Below are 22,252 nucleotides of genomic sequence, written 5' to 3'. Positions count from 1 at the left end.
GAAGATAAATAGCTATGTGAAAATGATCCAGTCAAGTTTCAACTCTGCTATTGCCAATCTGTCTTAGAGCATCTCATCCCTCACTTGTTGGAAGAAAGTGATTGGACTGATCGGTGTCTTTGAGGTGTTGAATCTTGATGGTGAGTAGGCAGCTGAACGGAACACAGTTGTATGCTTCATTCCCTAACTTTTGCCTAGGCCGCCCTTTCAGGTTTTCAGCCTACCGGGATTTTTTGTTTAGTCTCTAATTTTTGCCTGGACCGCCCTTTCGGGTTTTCAATCCACCGAGACGCTCATTTTTGCCTAAGTTGCCCTTTCAGGTTTTCAACTTAGCGAGCTGTTTTTTTTTTTTCAAGAGAAGTATTTTTTGACTATGTCAGCATTCACAGGGTGTGGGAAATCCTCGCCATCCATGGTGGTAAGCAACATGGCGCCGCCGGAGAATATTTTCTTGATTATGAATGGTCCCTCGTAGGTGGGAGTCCATTTGCCTCTGGGATCACCTTGTGGTAAGATGATGCGTTTGACAACCAAGCCACCAGTTTGGTATGCTTGACTTTTGACTTTTTTGTTGAAGGCTTTGATCATGCGCTTTTGGTATAGCTGACCGTGACAAATAGCTGCGAGCCTTTTCTCATCAATCAAGTTTATCTGGTCCAACCGTGTTTGAATCCAATCGTCTTCGTCTAGATTGGCTTCTTTCATAATCCTTAGGGAAGGAATCTGAATTTCAATTGGAAGAACTGCCTCCATACCATAGACTAAGGAGAATGGAGTTGCCCCTGTTGAAGTACGCGCAGATGTGCGATAACCATGAAGAGCAAAAGGCAACATCTCATGCCAGTCTTTGTAGGTTACTGTCATTTTTTGTATGATTTTCTTGATGTTCTTGTTGGTAGCTTCCACCGCGCCGTTCATCTTTGGTCGATATGGAGAGGAATTATGATGCTTGATTTTGAACTGTGTGCAAAGTTCAGTAATCATTCTGTTGTTTAGATTTGTGCCATTGTCCGTGATAATCCGTTCAGGGATGCCATACCGACAAATGAGATTGTATTTGATGAACCGGGCTACCACATTTTTGGTGACAGAAGCAAATGAAGCTGCTTCTACCCACTTTGTGAAGTAGTCAATAGCGACCAGGATAAAGCGATGTCCGTTGGAGGCAGTAGGTTTGATTTCTCCAATCATATCAATACCCCACATTGCAAAAGGCCAAGGAGCCGTCAGGACGCTTAATGGAACTGGAGGTACATGTACTTTGTCAGCGTATATCTGGCACTTGTGACATGTTCGGGAGTGATGATGGTAGTCTGTTTCCATGGTAGACCAGTAATAACCTGCTCTAAGGATTTTTTTAGCCATTGTATGTCCACTGGAATGAGTACCGAAGGCACCATTGTGTATTTCTTCCATGATCTGTTCTGCTTCCTTCTTGTTTACACAGTGAAGTAAAGTCGAGTCATGATTGCGTTTGTATAGGGTTCCATTGCTTAGAAAGAATTTGGCAGCAAATCTCCTTAGAAACTTTCTGTCATTAATGGATGCCCCTTCAAGGTACTCCTGAGCTTCGAGATATCTTTTTACTTCATGGAACCATGGTTTTTCCTCGGTTCCTTCGGTATTGATCTCATTGCAATATGATGGTTCATCTTGCCTGTAGATGGTGATCATAGGCGCCTCGTTGTCCCACCTGACTTTGAACATGGATGACATGGTAGCTAAAGCATCAGCTAGTTGATTTTCCTCGCGTGGGATGTGTTTGAAAGTGATTTCTTCGAAGTAAAGAATCAAACTCAGCACATATTCTTTGTAAGGAATTAGATTTGGGTGCTTCGTGTCCCATTCCCCTTTGACTTGGTAGATTACCAAGGCCGAGTCTCCGTAGACTTCCAGGAATTTGATTCTTAGATCGATTGCAGCTTTGAGACCCAGAATACATGCTTCGTATTCGGCTATATTGTTAGTGCAATTGAAGCATAACCTGGCAGTGAATGGTGTATGACCTCCCGTGGGGGAAATGATCACAGCTCCGATGCCATTGCCAAGTGCATTAGAAGCTCCGTCAAAAACCATAGTCCACCGGGATCCTGGCCCGGGTCCTTCTTCTGGTCCTGGTTGTTTGTAGTCATTGACTAGCATAATATCTTCGTCCGGGAAGTCAAAGTTTAATGCTTGATAATCATCCACTGCTTGATGAGCCAGATGATCAGCTACCACACTTCCTTTGATTGCTTTTTGTGAAGTGTATTGAATGTCATATTCTGTTAAGATTATTTGCCATCTCGCTATTCTTCCAGAGAGAGCAGGTTTTTCGAACACGTATTTGATGGGATCCATCTTGGAGATTAGGAAAGTGGTGTGATTTAGCATGTACTGTCTTAGCCGGCGAGCTGCCCAAGCTAAGGCACAACAAGTTTTTTCGAGTAGTGAGTATCTTGTTTCACAATCGATAAACTTTTTGCTAAGATAGTAGATTGCGTGCTCCTTTCGGCCGGATTCGTCATGTTGTCCTAGCACACACCCCATTGAGTCTTCTAACACAGTTAGGTACATTATCAGAGGTCTGCCTTCCACAGGTGGCAACAAGATTGGAGGTTTTTGGAGATATTCTTTGATTTTGTCAAAGGCTAACTGGCATTTGTCATTCCACCTTTCCACTTGATCTTTCTTCAACAGTTTGAAGATCGGCACACAAGTAGTAGTCATGTGGGCAATAAATCGGGCGATGTAATTCAGACGTCCCAAGAATCCTCTGACTTGTTTCTCGGTACGAGGTATAGGCATTTCTTGAATGGCCTTAACCTTGGCGGGATCAACCTCAATACCTTTGCTGCTGACGATGAAACCTAAGAGTTTGCCGGATCTTACTCCAAAAGTACACTTATTTGGGTTCAGTCGCAACTTGTATTTCTTGAGTCTGTCAAACAACTTGTGTAAATGACCCAAATGTTCTTCCTCGGTGTTGGATTTTGCAATCATGTCATCGACATACACCTCTATTTCTTGATGAATCATATCATGAAATAGCGCTACCATTGCACGTTGATAGGTCGCTCCTGCGTTTTTCTTGATGAATCATATCATGAAATAGCGCTACCATTACACGTTGCAATCATGTCATCGACATACACCTCTATAAAGAAGATTGTCCAGAAAATGGTTAGAACGTATAAAGATTGGCATGAGATGCTGCCATTTGCTTTGCATGGCTATAGGACTTCGGTTCGTACCTCAACTGGGGCAACTCCCTTTTCTCTTGTCTACGGCATGGAGGCTGTACTACCTGTCGAAGTGGAAATTCCTTCGTTGAGAGTCTTGATGGACGCCAAACTCGATGAAACAGAATGGGTTCAAACGAGGCTTGATCATCTCAATCTAATTGAGGAGAAACGCTTATCTGCTATCTGCCATGGCCAGTTGTATCAAAAGAGGATCAAGAAAGCGTATGACAAGAAAATTCGGCCTCGAGAATTCCACACAGGCGACCTGGTCGTAAGGAAGATCTTGCCAATTCACACTGATCCAAGGGGCAAATGGACTCCCAACTATGAGGGACCATACATTGTGAAGAAAGCATTTTCGGGTGGTGCTTTAATCCTGACAAAGATGGATGGGGAAGACGTTCCGCTTCCAGTCAATTCAGACTCAGTCAAAAAATACTACGCATAAAAGACCCGCTAGGTCGACGTACCTAGGCAAAATAAGGGCATCCCGGCAAACCAAAAGGGTTTGGGCAAAAATTAGGGATAAAACAAAAAAAGAATAACCCGCTAAGTTGAAAACCCGAAAGGGCGGCTTAGGCAAAAAGGGGCATCCCGCTGGATTGAAAACCCGAAAGGGCGATCCAGGCAAAAGTTAGGGATCAAAAGCGAGAGGCTGCAGTCTGAATATCCTTCACAAAAACCACTATACGCCCTTGGCAGAACGGACGGATCAATCCAACCACTACCCTTCGGAAGCAAAGCATTGAGAGGATCGAGGATATGGGAACTGTAGCAATCTCAGTTTTAATGGAAATCCGAGCATTTCTCTTTGCCATTTTACGCTTTGCACTTTATTTCCTTTTTCGCAACTACCTCATTTAGGAGTTGCTTCCTTGTACAGAAGCCTATTCACAGGCATCCCATCAATAAAATGATCTTTTTATGCAAAAGCTTTCTTTCTTCCTTTTTCGCATGCAAGATGTGATTTAATTTGTTATTAAACATTGCATTGAAGGCATGGGGAATAATAATCACAAAATCAAAACGAAACATGATGTTACATAAACATAAAAGCGCTCTAAGGGGCACCATTTGCATCCCAATGTTGTTTTCTGTGCAGGTTGCAGGTTCTAGCCGTCGTCTTGGCTCATAATATGTCACAAAGGTCACCATCATCCCACATGAAAGTTCCAGAGTATAATTCATCAGTACTGGCAAGCATGGAGCACATGAAAAGGTCCATATCCCTCCTCCATATGGCAGACGAAGAGCGGTCACTCAAAACTCGTGATTCCCCAAGAAGCACAGGATGTAAGGAAAGTCGAGCAAGATCATTTCATCCCCAGCAGGGCTATGTTCCAACCCTCAACGCAGTTACCAATAATATTTGGTACTGTAGGGTTCCAAAATCAATTCACGATGACGGCTCAAGATTACAAGCAACGGACCCCCAATGATCCTACTCTTCTGTTCCATCAAGGGCCTTTATTTGGCACTCTTTGCATATAGTATTCATTGCATATAGCATTGCATCCTCGAAAGCGTAGCATATCCATTACAAGGGATCATTACACCGTAAAACTCAAACATGCGTACAAAGCATAAGCCAGATAATAGGAGCCAATGTTGAATCAGAACAATGACCCATCCTCTCAAAGTTATTATCTGTACAAACTTTGCCTGATATCTGCTATCATACTACCAAACACTTTTAAGCTGCGGTGCCGATGCAAGGTACCCCCAATCCTCGACAAATGTCTGACACAATGACTCTCTGCTTGTTCCTTCTTTTGTTGTTGAGTCGATGTTGAGTCATAGGTCGCACGAGATCTATTCCCTCTTGTCCTGAAGATCGTACGAGGTCTTCTCTCGATGTTGAGTCATAGATCGCCACGAGATCTTATTCCTTTCCCAAGTGTAGAAAATCGCACGAGATTTTCTTTCGGTGTTGAGTCATAGATCGCCACGAGATCTTATTCCTTTCCAAAGTGTGGAAAATCGCACGAGATTTTCTTTCGGTGTTGAGTCATAGATCTCCACGAGATCTTATTCCTTTCCCAAGTGTAGAAAATCGCACGAGATTTTCTTTCGGTGTTGAGTCATAGATCGCCACGAGATCTTATTCCTTTCCCAAGTGTAGAAAATAGCACGAGATTTTCTTTCGGTGTTGAGTCATAGATCGCCACGAGATCTTATTCCTTTCCAAAGTGTGGAAAATCGCACGAGATTTTCTTTCGGTGTTGAGTCATAGATCGCCACGAGATCTTATTCCTTTCCAAAGTGTGGAAAATCGCACGAGATTTTCTTTCGGTGTTGAGTCATAGATCGCCACGAGATCTTATTCCTTTCCAAAGTGTGGAAAATCGCACGAGATTTTCTTTCGGTGTTGAGTCATAGATCGCCATGAGATCTTATTCCTTTCCAGTGTGGAAAATCGCACGAGATTTCCTTTCGGTGGAGTCATAGATCGCCACGAGATCTTATTCCTTTCAGTTTTGAAGATCGTATGAGGTCTTCTCCCGATGTCGAGTCTTAGGTCGCACGAGATCTATTTCCTTTCAGTCATTGCTTCATGAAACATTTCTTTCGGGGACCTTGTATTGGCACCTTTCGCTACGTTACAAGCTACCACCACCCAAATCCATTGCTCACTGTAAATATTCTCCACCAGAAAAAAGACAAAAAATTTCTCTTTCCCCAGCAGATATCAAAACAAAAATAAGAATAACATTCACACCATCTTCTATTCAGGACAAATTTCAGGTCCTTGGATATTTAATCTTCTTAAACCTCGAATGTTCGAAAGGTTATCGCCAATCTCACCTTCAGGTTCAAGACGATTAAATAGGGGCAGCTGTCATACCCCAAATTTGTCCTACCCTTTAACTTCTAACTGGCTTAGGCTTTGCATCCATGTACATACATCACTTAGGTCATAACTCACACTCATGCATTCATATCATAGGTGCTATTCAAGGGCTAGCAAGATAAAGCTCTGTTGCAAAGAAGTTCGATCAGAGAATGATGAAACTGAGATATAATCATGTGGCTCTATGTTCATTGAAATCCTCCTGGATTGGGGTGTCTCTCTGCTTCAAATCAGGACATTGGTTAGAGAGTACAAGCTTGCAAGTCATCTGGTTCTTTAAATCAGGGTTTCTTTGACCAAAGTCAACCAGTTGACTTTCTGGTCAACATTTAATCAGAAGTGGCTTCTATGTGTGGAAAACTTCTCATACTGGCTGTGTGGACGTGTTTGTTTGACTGGATTTGATTGGAAGAGGTTTAATCGGGAATTTCATCAATAGTCGGAAAAATCGGAACAGTTGACTTTCGGGTCAAAATCGGAAAATTATTCAAATATTGACTTTTGGTGGAAAATTAAACAAGAAAAGTCGAAGAAGGGATAAAATCGGGAGTTCGACAAAAAGTTGCCAAAAATAGCAAAAGAGACAAAAATGGAAAGTTTCAACACTTAGAAAATATTTTGGCATTTTGAATCTTGATGAACAGTCCACTTCAGCCCTGGTTTACACGTGTCAAAAGGCTTTATTCCAGAAATATTTCAACATCAAAGCTGTTCAAATCATGGCCCTCTACAAGTTTGTAGTTGGAAGTTTTCGCATTTGAGGCTTGTATGAAGAGATAAAGTGGTTTGAAGTTGCTGAAAATCCATTTGATCTAGGCCATAATGCAAGTCACGAGCCAAGTCATGCCCAAGCATTTCACCAAAAACTTGGTGTGCCATATTGAAAGCCATCCCTAGAGCTCTACAAAAATGCCATGGAAGCAAACTTGGTATCATTCTAATCTTTGCCAGGTCCTCTTCCCAACAAGCCAAGAATTGAGTCAATTGGACAAATATTGAGAAGATTATGAGTCTTCAAAGTCTCACCCTCGCATTGACCAAGTTAAAGCATCCGGCCAAGGCAGAAATCCAGGTCACGCATGTCAATCTCACAAACACATGGTGTGCCAACTTCAAGTTCAATTCTCTTCCTCCATAAGTCCCCATTTTGAGCAAGCTTGGTCTCTAACTATTCTATGCCATGCCCTCTATCCAATGAGATCAAGATCATTAATTTTGGACGAGCGTGGAACAAGATAGAGACACTCAAAGTCGTGCCCTGACAATACCACACCTTTGCCACGAATTTGAAACCAAGACAGGTCAGGCACGCATCATACCATGCAGCATTGTTCCACCATGTTTCAAGTCACTTCTCCCCCATTCCCAAGCCTCATTTCAAGAACCTCCAAACACCAAACCTCTTATACTCCATCTTCTCTTTTCATTGAGCCTGAATTCATGTCGAATGGTGACGTATGGCCAGAGCTATGCATGTGTAAAGTAGGCATCCTGAACATACCAATGAATTCCATTCAATTGCAAGGCATGCATACAACACTATGCCATTAAAACTCATGCACATGCTGATTTCAAAAAGGTGACACAAAGCCTACCATAATTGCACAATGCTTGTTTGTTAAGTCTTGCATTTCAAGTCCCACACCCAAAACAACCATGCTGCAAATGCCAAGCTTGTACACTAGGCATTACCAAAAAGCCCCACTCCAAAGATTCCACTCTTGATCATAAGCACCTTGGCCTATATAAAGAACCAAGCTCTTCACTCTCAAGGATTCACGATCCATTCATTCACCTCACACTTCTCCTTTCCTCTCATGCTCACTCATTCACTTCACACTCTCACTCTCCCTCATTCTCTCTTTCTTCACTCCGGCCACCCCTTCCACCACCATAACTGATAGCACCGGCCACCCTAACCAACTCCAAAAAAACTTTTCCGGCCACCACAACTCCCTCTAACTATCATCCCTTCAACTCAGGCCTTCATCTCTCGTTGCCCTCTGCATCTCTCATCTGCATTCATCATCATCTTCATCGCAAGAGAAGGAGCAAGGAGCAGCTTGCAAGAAGAGGATCTCTCTCACCTTCCAGCTCAAGATTCATTCAGGTAAGCTTCGAGAATCTCCCTAAGCATATAGGTGCATTCATTAGGATCTTGCTATGGCGATTGATGCTCCTTAACTCGCAGCAGCGTGTAGTATGATGTATAGTAATTCAATCTTCTGTGAATCCGTTTGAAACGTTTTGATTTGTTGTTTGGTTGATCTCTGTGCGAATATGAACTCTGCGTGTCATGAGAAGCTTGTTGATGTGCTTATACTTAGTTTTGGTAAGGTTTGCTCAAGTTAGGGTTTATGAACTTGCTTCGGTTTGTGAATTAGAGGATGAATCAGGGAAAACTAAGGCTAGATCCGTGATCTACGTGAGAAACCGAGTCGGACGGTGGCGGAATCATTCATTTCTGGGCATTTTGGACCTTGGCCACGGCGGAGACCTACCGGAGAAGATGACCGGAAGCTTCTCCGGCGCCTGCGCTTCACTCTCTCTTCTTCCCTCAGATTTCTTACGTGGCACAACATTATTCGTTGAGGCTCCCATTTGTTTGCTATTTTTATTATTGTTAAATGATTGAGATTCGGTTTGGCACGTTCTGATTGGTTCTTGAATTGCTTTTGTCTTATTCCACTTAAAACTGCCATGACCAATTGATTTCATTTGCTGAACCATGCATGCCACGTTCTGTTAAATAAAAACTATATAATATGCATGTTGACATTAGTAAAACCTGGAAAATAATGAAAAAAGAAATATAGAACAAGAAGCGTTGGGCCTTGGCGCGTCTGGGCCTGATTTCTCTTCCGGATTGCACTCCCTCCTTGCTGGCACACCACCATACACATGAGGTTGGGCCTAGCGCCTCTGTTATCCCCACCCCCTGTCTTCTGGCCCAGTTTTGTTCGTAACTACTTTCAGTACTTTTTCTAAATTGATTTTACACCCTATGCTGATAACAAGAATAAATAATAAAGTTGATTTTTCTTTTAATTCTTTTTGCATAATAATTCTTTTTCTTAAATAGAAATTGACTAAAAACATTTTCACCCAATTAAACTTTTTAGAATATCATTGTTTTTTAGAATTTTAATTGGTGATCTCTTTTAATTGTGATTGGTTAACAAAGATAAAAATAAATAGTTTTTTTTGTTGTTAATTCAAAAATAGTTTCTAACATGAATAAAATGCAATTGTTTTGTGAATAATTTCCTTCATTTTTGTGAATGTATTTTCATAAATAGTTTAGATTTTGTTCCTTTTATTTTTGTGAATATTTTCCATTGTGAAATGTCTAAAATACCCTTGATCTTTAATATTGTTTTTTTCCCCATTTAATTGCTTTTTCCTCCCTTATTTTCTTGTAGAATTAGAACAACATAGAATGTAGAAATTAGGACTAGTTCCCCTTTTCTCATTTCTTTTTTACAACCATAAAACATTAATAAATACTTGAATAAATTCCCCATAAAAAATACAAAGAAAATACTTAAAACACTAATAAAAAAGTGAAAATCTTAAAAAGGGAATGGAAGCTTGAACACCCCTTGCTTTAGGGAATGTTCGAGTGCTTGGATCTCCCTTGCTATAGGGTTCCATTCGGGCGTAAGTTCCCAACGTTAAAAGACACAAACCAAAGAGTAACTCGAGTTTCCCTTGCTTTAGGGATTTCCTCGAAACACTCAAACTCTCTCTCTTCTTTCTCCTTTCTTAAGGGCATTGTTATCTCCGCTCTATTGCATCCTAGGTCGATCCCTTATGCAAGAGCGCGGGCGTTAACTCCGCCCAACTAAAAAACACAAAAACAAACAGAAAATCTTTAGCCGAGCTACGGTAACTCTGATTCCTGAAAAGGATACGTAGGCAGCGGGGTAGGGCCCGTGCGAGTACAATTCTTTATTTTCCCTACATTTTGCATGCATTCGCATTTAGACATAGACATAGTACACACCCTATAGATAGAAACAAACATAGGTGGATACCATCGAGTACGATGGGCGCGAGGGGTGCTAATACCTTCCCCTTGCGTAACCGACTCCCGTACCTTGATTCTCTAGTCGCAAGACCCTGTTCCTCCCTTTGTCAGGTTTTCTGATATTCCTTTCCCTTATGGGATAAATATATTGGTGGCGACTCTGTTCATTTTTCGCGAGCGTGCGACAACTTGGTTTGGTGAACATACGTTCCTTCTGATGTTTGATTTATTTGTATTCCAAGGAAGTACTTGAGTTCTCCCATCATGCTCATTTCAAACTCAGCCTGCATAGACTCAGCAAACTCCTTTCCAAGTGTAGCATTAGATGTTCCAAAAATAATATCATCTACATATATTTGACAAATTAAAATATCCCTTTTAAAGGTTTTACAAAAGAGAGTAGTGTCCACTTTTCCTCTAGTGAAACCATTATCCAGAAGGAAAGAACTTAAGCGTTCATACCAAGCTCTGGGAGCTTGTTTCAATCCATACAACGATTTCTTTAGTTTAAAAACATGATTAGGAGACATAGAGTCTTCAAAACCAGGAGGTTGATGGACATAAACTTCTTCATCTATATAACCATTTAAGAAGGCACTTTTAACATCCATCTGATAGAGAGTGATGTTATGTTGAGTGGCAAATGAAATTAATAGACGAATAGATTCTAACCTGGCCACTGGTGCAAAGGTTTCTGTATAGTCAATCCCTTCTTGCTGACTGTAACCCTGAGCCACCAGTCTGGCTTTGTTCCTTACCACTTCACCTTTCTCACTGAGCTTGTTTCTGAAGACCCATTTTGTACCGATTATATTGAATCCATCTGGTCTAGGAACAAGATCCCAAACATCATTCCTTGTAAACTGATTCAGTTCTTCTTGCATAGCAATTATCCAGTCTGGATCTTCTAGAGCATGATCAACAGAAGTTGGCTCGATCAAAGATACAAGACCTAATTGACAGTCTGCATTGTTCTTAAGGAATGCTCTTGTTCTGATTGGATCATCCTTCTTTCCAAGAATGACATCTTCTGAATGACCAGAAATAAGTCTGGATGATCTTCTGACAGATGGTTCTTCAGAAATGCTTAGATTCTCCAGAGAAGCTGATACTTGATCTTCAGATTCTTTGCTTCTGAGAAGCTCTGCTTCTGATGCGTTGCTTCTTGGCTCAACAACTTCTGATACATCAATATCACAATCTGCAAAATTATCAAACTGCTTTGGTTTTTCAGAACCAAGCTTATCATCAAACCTGATATTGATTGATTCTTCTACAACCAATGTTTCAGTATTGTATACTCTGTAGCCTTTTGAGCGTTCAGAATATCCAAGAAGGAAACATTTTTGTGCTTTGGAATCAAATTTACCAAGATGATCTTTAGTGTTCAGAATAAAGCATACACATCCAAAAGGATGGAAATATGAAATGTTGGGCTTTCTGTTCTTCCACAATTCATAAGGAGTCTTATTTAGAATAGGTCTGATAGAGATTCTATTCTGAATATAGCATGCAGTGTTTATTGCTTCTGCCCATAAATGCTTAGCCATATTGGTTTCATTGATCATGGTTCTGGCCATTTCTTGTAGAGTCCTATTCTTTCGCTCTACAACTCCATTTTGCTGTGGAGTTCTAGGACAAGAGAAATCATGGGCAATACCATTTTCTTTGAAGAACTTTTCAAAGAATCTGTTCTCAAATTCACCACCATGATCACTTCTGACCTTTATGATTTTACACTCTTTCTCAGATTGAATCTGAGTGCAGAATTCAAAGAACACTGAATGAGACTCATCCTTGTGTTTCAAGAACTTTACCCATGTCCAGCGGCTATAATCATCTACGATGACTAATCCATATTTCTTCCCTCTGACAGATGCTGTTTTTACTGGGCCAAACAGATCTGTCATACCCCAAAATTTGCCCATACATTTTTCTCCTATTCAAATTCAAACCAAAGCACAAAGCTTCAAAACACACTCTCCTATACAAAGGCTCTGAGTTAGGGTTTGGTTCATTCAAAGGAAAATCACTGAATCAATGGCTCAAGATGATTCCATAGGGTCACCAACATCCCAAAGAATCTCCATATAAAGTTTCAAGTCAAACAGAGCAAATTTAGTCCCTCAAATCCTGATTAGGTCAACAGTCGACTCTCAAGGGCAAAACAGTCATTTCAAGTCAATATATAGTCAAAACTCAAGATATTTGGTCAACAACATCCTCATAACCCTAAAATCATCATTTGATCAAGGGTTGATCATGATGATGCAAGGAAAGATCAGAGAAGTCAAAAGTCAAGAGTTACTATTTTGGGCATGAACTAAAAAAGTCAACCAAGCTTTGAAAATTCACCAAATATTCATACTTCATCAGAAAAATTCCCACCAAAGCTCATTTTGAAGGGAATTCATTCCTCTATCCAATGGCCCAAGAATCAAAGCTCATAGGTCAATAATCTAAGAGATATGGCTTCATACATTATAGGTCCTTTTCAAAAGTCAACAAAAAGACATTTTTTTCAAAAAAGGCATAAAATGAGAATGGAAAAGAATTTTGATATGAGACCAAAGACACCGGTTAGAGGACTCTCTGAGGTTTCTAAAAAATCCTAGAACACCTCCATACCTCACAAATTGAGAGAGATAGGCCTTGTCAAAGTTGGACTATTTTGGAGGGAAAATGTGAAAGGATTTTGAAATTCTTGCTATTGGGCCTATATTTTTAGGATCCAAACTTGTTCCTTATAACATTGAGGGCCCATAAAATGATTCCCACGAAAATTTGGCTTTTACTTGATTTTATGTGAATTTTTTATCATTTAAAGATGATAATTAATTTATGAAAATCATAAAAAATCAAATATCTCACAAAAAGCCAATTCCCAATCATCATCAATGATTAGATACTCAATATTTCAATAACAGATCAGTGACAAAAATGGATTGAGAAAAAAGATTGATATTGGCTTAATTTGGAAACATATTTCACCATATTTTCCAAAAAAGATTGTTAACAAAGATTTGATTGGATTTTGCCAAGTTTATTCAACCCTAAATGCATTCCTATAAGTACCTAACAGTCACAAAAACCTAGGGGAGGGGAATTCGGCAGCAAGAGGGGGTTTTGAAGCTCTCGAAAGTTCAAGAAATTGCAAAATCTTTGTTGTGGTTACAGATCAATTCAGAGAGTTTTGAAGATCCAAGAACATTCCTGAAGCGTGGCTGAACGTTTTGCAATCGTATTCGTGCACTGAGACATCAAGAATCGTCACCAATTTTGTTCGGTTTGACCACTTTTATCCAATTCCGATTTCGACTTTTCACGCATTATAAATTGAATTTGATGGCATATTTGTGTTTAGATCAATGCTTATGATGTTTCTGGAGATTGAATTTGATTTTGATGCTGGTTTGAAAGAGTCCCCATGGCTAGGGTTTAGAAGCTCCGAGTTAGGGGTTTTTATTCTAGGTCGAATTGACTTAAATTGATGTTACTTCCATGTTCAGGAAACCAAAACGAATTGATCCATGGCCTCCGTTTTTATTTGTGTTGCTTGCATAATGTTTTATGAGTTTGCAGGGCTAAGGAAACGTGTGAAAAACGTTGCCAAAAGGATCCATGTGTTGCAGAAAAAAAATCATCACGAAGAGGAAGAAGACCAGGCGCGGTTTCATATTTTAAATTTTATAATTTTTCCTTATCTTAATTATGCTGGGAAGCTTTGACAATTAAAATGCATGGCTCAGTTGGCAACGAAGGAGAAAGCTGGTCACCGGAGGAACGCGGGTTCAATCCTCAGCGTGATCTTTCTATTTTATTTATTTGTTTGTGTCATACCCCAAAATTTGCCCACACTTTTCAAAAATTCAAAACTATTTCAAAAATTGGGTTTTTATAAAAATCTAGGTTTCATTTACATTGATATCCTGAATTTTATAAATATTCGATTTAAAATCTATTTTAAAATATAATAGTTTACTATTAAATTGTTATATTTTAAATAGCAAAATGATGATCGATGATTCATACACTTTCAATTGGCTTTTCATTTTGAATAAGTCATATAGCACAATTGGTAAGTAAGTAGGGTTTGCAAGTGCAGGATCTTGGGTTCGAATCTCACTCCTAACATTTTTTCCTTTTTGCTTCTAACTTTAGTTTTAATTATATTTTCATTTTATATCCAAAAATCACAAAAAAGGCATTTTTATAATTTTAATATTTAATTTTTCGTTTTTATTTTAGGTTTTTTTTAAAATAATAATTTTTAATTCAGTTTATGCATATTTTATCAAAAAGAGTCCAAAAATCCCAAAAAAAGAATTAAATCTTTTCCATTTTTGTCATAGTTGTTTCTTATTGGTCATATTGTGTCATGCTAACCTTTGATTGGTCCAAATAGTGTCAGCTTTTTCATAAAAAAAAATCATGATATTATTTGATTGATTATTGGTTAATACTAATATTTTTTTTCCTTTTATGTTAACCTAATATTATAATATAAATAGGTTCTAAATGTTACACCTTGGGGGGCGGCCACTTTTCTAACCATTATTCTCTGTCACCGTAAACAATTTCCAGCTTCTCCCTAACACTAAATTTCGCAAACCAACAAAACTTCCAACCTTAACCCTTATTTTCACGTACATACAATGTTCTTCTATCTTTCTCATTAACCGATTCATTCACACAAAATACACAATCATCCAAAAAAAAAAACATCATATTTTCCTCACCCACACGCGCAACTGTACAAATCACCATGAACAAAACTTTAAACCATACAGTTCCACCATTCATAACCTTGTGCATGTTCCAAACTAATGCACATAATCAATTTTTTCCCTTTTTTTAGTTTTCATTTGCAGGTTGAAATTAAAGAAGAGATTCAAACACGTCACAACAACCCCGACCGCTCAGCAACAACCCGCCTCAAACCACAGACGCGCGATCACCGCATCGGACGCCGACTCCCCTTCTGTTTCGGTAGCTTTTTCATCTCTGTTTGTATTATTTCAAGCTTGCATTGAATAACATGTATATGTGTTGAATTGAGTAGAAGCTAGGTTGATTTCCGTATGATTGAATATTGTTGGATTAACTTTTATTTTGTCTTTGATGTATTAGATCTATAAATTGGTAAAGAGTTTGTAAAAACTGACGTGATATTTGGGTTTAGAATAGATGTTTATGTAGGGGTAAGGTTCATGAGTTTCTAAAAAAAAAACATGGTTCAAAGTGAAACAAAAATGGAGTCTTTGTTCTTGGTAAGAAGAAGAACATGAGAGAGTTGTTTCTATATTGTGTTGTTCTTTTTTTTACTATCAATTTGCCATGTGTTACGATCTCGTTGGTTATTTGTCTAAACTTGAAAAGTCAAAATCATTAACTTGCTTCTACTAATAACCAGGTTTTACTTTGTATCTTTATTCATCATGTAATATTTTTTTTATATATATAATAATAGTGACATAGTTTGTTTGGTTGAGAAAAACTAGGGGAGTTATCAGAAACCATGGGCGCCCCATATAGTCTTTAGTTCTCTATTTGTTTTTTTATTTTTATTTTTTTTATTTATTATTTATATTCTTTTTTAATTATTATTATATTTTAATTAATTTTTATTGTAAAAAGAACTAGGATTAATATTTCATTGGGAGTTTGGGCTTACGTTCCTATTTTAATTTTTTTTTTCTAACTCACACCTATTCTCTACTTTTTAACTTTTATTTATTTTATTTAGTGTATTTTTTTTAAAATAATGATGTTGATTTCTTATTATAAAAACACCGAAAATATTTATTTATTTTAGTTTAATTTCTCACATTATTGAAAAAAACAAAAAATGTTATTCATTTATTTTTTCCTCTTTGGATGGTTAGTTTTATATTTTTTCTTTTGATAATTGTAATTAATATTTACAAGTAATTTTTGTCATTTTATTCACGCATCGTTGTATATATCTGTACTAACACTCTGTTGATTTTTTGCGAGGCATTGTTATCAAGGCATTGGACATAGACACTTGCAATTTTATTTTTATTCCTATTTGGGTTTGTAATTATTTTTTATCCCCATTTTTTGGTTATGTAACCCCCACCCCGAAGCGATGTAATAGCGTAGGACTCTATTTTTCTGCTTTTAATTTCTGCACTATATTGAACTGCTATATTAACTGTTGAATGTATGTTTAGGATTGTATGGCAAGATAATTAATCAATCGTAGCTAACCTAACTCAAGATAAAAAAATAACTGAATCTAACACACTTGCACGCACTCACCCCTAGGGTACGCTCCTCTTTGTTGCCTTCGAATAATGGTCACGCCCCTCGAGCGTAGGGGTACTCTTAGCAAAGACTCTTGTCAAATAAATCGTCATCGTCCCTTCGATAAAAAGATCATAAGTCCCTCGATGACCCTTCGATGTTGCCTAAAATCTATGATCTTGTCCCTCGAGTTGCTTTCGATAAATGATGATAGTCCCTTCGAATTGCTAAGGTATCTCTACTGGTTGCCTTTATGACCATTCATATCTCATAGGACTTCCTACCCTCTTTATGGTATGGATAGCCCCTATGACGATTCGATGACCCTTCGATGACCCGCACGTCCAATATAACAGGGACTACCTACTCCCATATAGTATGGATAGTCCTGGGAACTGTAAAAATTATAGAAAAAGACCAATTAATTAGGGTAGTTTTCTTAACCTGCCTAGCTCAATAAAAAACATCTTCCCAATATCATTTCAAAAACTAAGGCTATGCATTTACGCTAAAGTCCTTATGCCTCTTTCAAAACAAACAAACAATATGAGCTAAGCAAGTTAAGAGCCCGTAGATAACTACGGATGAAAAGGGTGCTTGCACCTTCCCTTTTCATAACTTACCCCCCGAGCCCGTTTCTTTTCAAAAAGGTCTTTTTCTGTACTTTTTACCTTTCCTAACATTGGACAAAATAAAAGTCGGTGGCGACTCATGCTCACCGCAACATTGGTTGCTATAAAAATAAAAGTCAGTTCACCGAGTTACAGAACTGGCGACTCTGCTGGGGATGCTTAAAAAGAGGGGTTACCTTAGAGTTTAGTTCACTTTAATAATTGTTTGTTTTGATTGCTTTACCTTTCAAAGTTTGTTTGGGCATTTGAATGGAAGATGAATCCTATACCCGGATTCGAGTGCACTTTAAGATAGGAGCGGCATAGTCATGGAGACCTCCCTTGTGCATGCTTGGGATTGGTCAAAATGAAGTTCGCGCTTGAGTTAGGCCTCCATTGGTTATTGTGTACCTCTTTTGCATGAGAGAGGTTTACGCATGTATCTTTGGGTGCGTCGGAGCTCAAGGACCTTTAGTCACCTTTAACCCATCTTAACTTTTAGGAACGTAGTGGGAGGGCTATTCTTGGTGCATGCCAAGTTATGGTCGCGACCCGATACTACAGCTCAGATAGGTTTCTTCCTAAAGTGGCATTGCGTGGTATGCATGTACCATGTTCGAGGGTGCTTTAGAAGGGGCTGACAATTCTGGGTCACTGGTAGAACCCGTTGCTGATATTATCCTTATCCTTAGAAGTACCTTTGGGGAAGAGTAATCACCTGGTCATACTCCATGCAAGCCGTAAACCTAAGGACTCTTGTGTGACATGTTTGTTATCTAACCACTTGATCTCCTTGCAGGTTTTGTTTGTAGGACTTACTTGTCCGTACTACCCTATGCTTTTCCATAATGTGCTGACTAACCTTTTCAGGGATCTTTGGTATTTAGGATGCATAATTCCCAGGTACTATTATGGAGCCTTAATTCATATCAAGGGGCAAGAGGATTTATTTTCCTCTAGCCATATGCCTTCAAACTCAAGGGTACAATTCCTATCAAGGGGCAAGATGATTTATTTTCCTCTAGCCAGATGCCTTCAAACTCAAGGGTACAGTTCCTATCAAGGGGCAAGAGGATTTATTTTCCTTTAGCCACATTCTTTTAAGCTCAAAAGTACCATACCCCGAATCAGAGGCTATGACCCACTGGATATGGTGAGCCTGATTCTTCAAGAAGGACGTTCAAAGACGGAAGTCGAAGTTCTTCAACAAAGCTGCAACTACATGTCAATGTTGCAAATTGGGTTTCAAAAAGATCCTTGAAACCATTGCATATGCATTTGCATACATATCATTGCATAACAGGTTTCCAGACAACGAGCTTCTCATTTTCTACCTCAAATCCCTAAAGCTTGATACTTACAACTCCTTTGTGGCTTCGTCAGAATCTTCTTCTTAGAAGTAATATGTACTTCAGATACGAACGCTTGGTTTGGTTTCCTCTCTGGAGCACTTGGTCAGTCGATCGATAATTGCTAACCAGTCCGAGATAAGGTACAAGACCTGATTGATGCAAAGGTTATCATATTCACACCTGCAGGCCAGATTTGAAGTTCTCCCTCGACTCAATGGACCTTCTGAAGCAATAAGTCCATACGGAGAAAATCTCCTTAATGTTGGCAATTTGTAATTTCTCATGCATTTTCATGCGTAATCTTTCTTGTTCTTGTTCAATACTGTCTATATGCAATACTTGTTTGTTTTTGAACTATAATAACGATGCATTGGATGTGTTTGTCTTGAAAAAATTCATTCGCTCTCGCTCTAATATGTTCTTATTTGCTTGTGATACCAAACTCTCAATGATAAAGCATGATGACTCTGAAGGGAGAATGACGAACACATAATACCTATAATCTCAAATGGTATGCTTTCGAGTAAAACCCTGTTGATGATGTACAGGCATTGTTTCAAATCCCCAAACACTGGAGATATAAGGAAGTTAATCCCTTGCCAACCCCTTTGAGCCTTGAAGTAGGAGTTTCTTTTCTATACGAAAAAACCCCGCATTTAACCCAGGGGCAGGGTAGTGTTCAGTTAACCTGATTGAGCGTTCAAATTCATCAGGAGCAAGTATCTAAGGATACAACAATGGTTATCTTTCAAAAGGATGAGGAAAGTTAATACCACAACGGTTATCACTCGTCGACCAAGAAATGAGGCAGTCACAATCTTTCCAACAAATCGAAGACGTCTCAGGATTATACGACTTGTTCAAAAAAAAAGGAAAAGAATGAATACAAAAAAAAAAATCCTGCTAAGTCAACAAACTTGAAAACCAGCGACTTAGGCAAAATAAGGGCATCCCGATGGACATCAAAATCAAAAGAATTTGTCCAGGCAAAAGTTAGAGAAACAAAAAAGAGATCCTCAACAAAACGGCAAAGTCGTGTGACTATAAATTCAAAGAACAAGTCATGTGATCAAACACAAAATATGAAAGGTAAAGTGACTGCCATGTCCAAATACCTAATTGATTCCTCAATCGTCCCAAACTCCTTTTGAAGGATGAATACTCGCATCGAGTTAACTGAACTTAGGTTGGAGAACATCACGAAGGGGGTGGGCACCAATAAATTTTGAGCCTAAAAATCCTTTTTTCTAAAACTGTGAACCTGGCCACGTTACAACCCTCAAAAGTCCTAATTGAAGCAGGGTTAATTCGAAAGCATACTGTAAACAAGAATACGGTAAACCGACTCCTAGGAGTTTTGCTAAACGCTTGAGTTGGTATCACACCACCTTTCAAAAAAAATCAATGCTTTGACATCCTTTCAAAAAAAAAAAAAACTTCCTTTTTTAAACTTCAAGACAAACATGAACTTTGCATTAAAATTATGTTTCTCATAATAAACATTCTTGCATATGAACAAGTACTTGACACCAGGAAAGCTTCCATCATGAACTGCAGATGAAAATTTTAATCCTTTCAAGGGACAAGTTGTCTTCAGAACTCCATTGAGTTTGAGCAAGAATATCTCAAATTCTGATCAGCCTCAGGGGCACAATAGCAGTCGAAGTACTTCGTCAAGTAAGCGTTCAGACATCTGGGGCAATCAGGTCATGACTCGAAAACTCCCTCAGAAGTGTTGATCAATCAGGGGCATTGTTCCTAAACTCATGATACTGGGGCAAGTTGCTTATAACAGCACAAATCTCAGGAAGCCCTCGCGACAGGCATGCTTCGGAAGTGCTCCAAAAAGCATAAAGATTTCCCACGACTGACTCAGTTGGCTAAAACGCCAATATGTACAAGGGGCATGACATGTTATTATCCAATTCATCTGGGGCAGTCAAGTCGAGATTCAAAAAAATCTCCCAAAGGCGCTGAACAGTCAGGGATTTATTTTCCCCGCAAAACACTGATACAATTTACTGTCATCATTAAACAACATTTTGCATTCATACATCATATACTTCACAGCATAAGCATAATAGTCTCATTCATTTAAAAAACATACAATACATGCATCATGACTTTGCATAAAACTAACTTTGTCTTTCAGGTCGACCAACAGGCCAAGAAAATATCATCAACAAAACCAATCTCTATCAAATATACAGTCTGGAAGCTTGAACCCCAGATTCTCAACAGATATGTTCCGGAAGCTTGAACCCCGGATAATCTGAAATCTCCGACAGAAACGTTCCGGAAGCATGAACCCCGGATGTTCTGAAATCTACGGCAGATATGTTTCGGAAGCTTGAACCCCGAATGATCTGAATTCTACAACAGATATGTTCCGGAAGCTTGAACCCCGGATAATCTGAAATCTACGACAGAAACGTTCCGGAAGCATGAACCCCGGATGTTCTGAAATCTACGGCAGATATGTTTCGGAAGCTTGAACCCCGAATGATCTGAATTCTACAACAGATATGTTCCGGAAGTTTGAACCCCGGATAATCTGAAATCTACGACAGAAACGTTCCGGAAGCATGAACCCCGGATGTTCTGAAAACTACGGCAGATATGTTTCGGAAGCTTGAACCCCGAATGATCTGAATTCTACAACAGATATGTTCCGGAAGCTTGAACCCCGGATGATCTGAATTCTACGACAGAAACATTCCGGAAGCCTGAACCCCGGATGTTCTGAAATCTACAGCAGATATGTTTCGGAAGCTTGAACCCCGAATGATCTGAATTCTACGCCAGATATGTTTCGGAAGCTTGAACCCCGAATGATCTGAATTCTACGGCAGATATGTTCCGGAAGCTTGTACCCCGGATGATCTGAATTCTACGCCAGGAACGTTCCGGAAGCATGAACCCCGGATGTTCTGAAAAAACTACGACAGACATGTTTCGGAAGCTTGAACCCCGAATGATCTGAATTCTCAACAGATATGTTCCGGAAGCTTGAACCCCGGATAATCTGAATTCTACGACAGAAACGTTCCGGAAGCATGAACCCCAGATGTTCTGAAAAACTACGGCAGATATGTTTCGGAAGCTTGAACCCCGAATGATCTGAATTCTACAACAGATATGTTCCGGAAGCTTGAACCCCGGATAATCTGAAATCTACGACAGAAACGTTCCGGAAGCATGAACCCCGGATGTTCTGAAATCTACGGCAGATATGTTTCGGAAGATTGAACCCAGAATGATCTGAATTCTACAACAGATATGTTCCGGAAGCTTGAACCCTGGATAATCTGAATTCTACAACGGAAACGTTCCGGAAGCCTGAACCCCGGATGTTCTGAAATCTACGGCAGATATGTTTCGAAAGCCTGAACCCCGATTGATCTGAATTCTATGGTAGATGTTTCGGAAGCTCGAACCCCGAACATCTATGAATCTCTATTCCAGATATACGTTTGGAAGTTTGAACCCCAAACATTCTGAAGATCTATCATATACGCGCCATGGGAAGCATGACCCCCCAGGTTGCTGACAAGCATCTCAGTTAGGTGGCATCTCTAAGCCCATCTCAGACAGTTCTCTGTCAACCTCCGGATGGCATCTTTAAGCCCATCTCATACAAAAGTCCCTCCATCAACAAGGGCAAATTTCTGGGTATTCTAGTGTTCAATCCTCTTCCACCTTCAGATTCCGATAGGCACACAAGCCAATCTACATCCTCATGTTTAAGAAGATTGAACAGGGGCAGCTGTCATACCCCAAAATTTGCCCACACTTTTCAAAAATTCAAAACTATTTCAAAAATTGGGTTTTTATAAAAATCTAGGTTTCATTTACATTGATATCCTGAATTTTATAAATATTCGATTTAAAATCTATTTTAAAATATAATAGTT

The sequence above is a fragment of the Vicia villosa genome, linkage group LG1 (assembly GCF_029867415.1).
Source record: "Vicia villosa cultivar HV-30 ecotype Madison, WI linkage group LG1, Vvil1.0, whole genome shotgun sequence".
Classification (NCBI taxonomy): domain Eukaryota; kingdom Viridiplantae; phylum Streptophyta; class Magnoliopsida; order Fabales; family Fabaceae; genus Vicia; species Vicia villosa.
Note: the sequence above shows the minus strand (reverse complement) of the source record.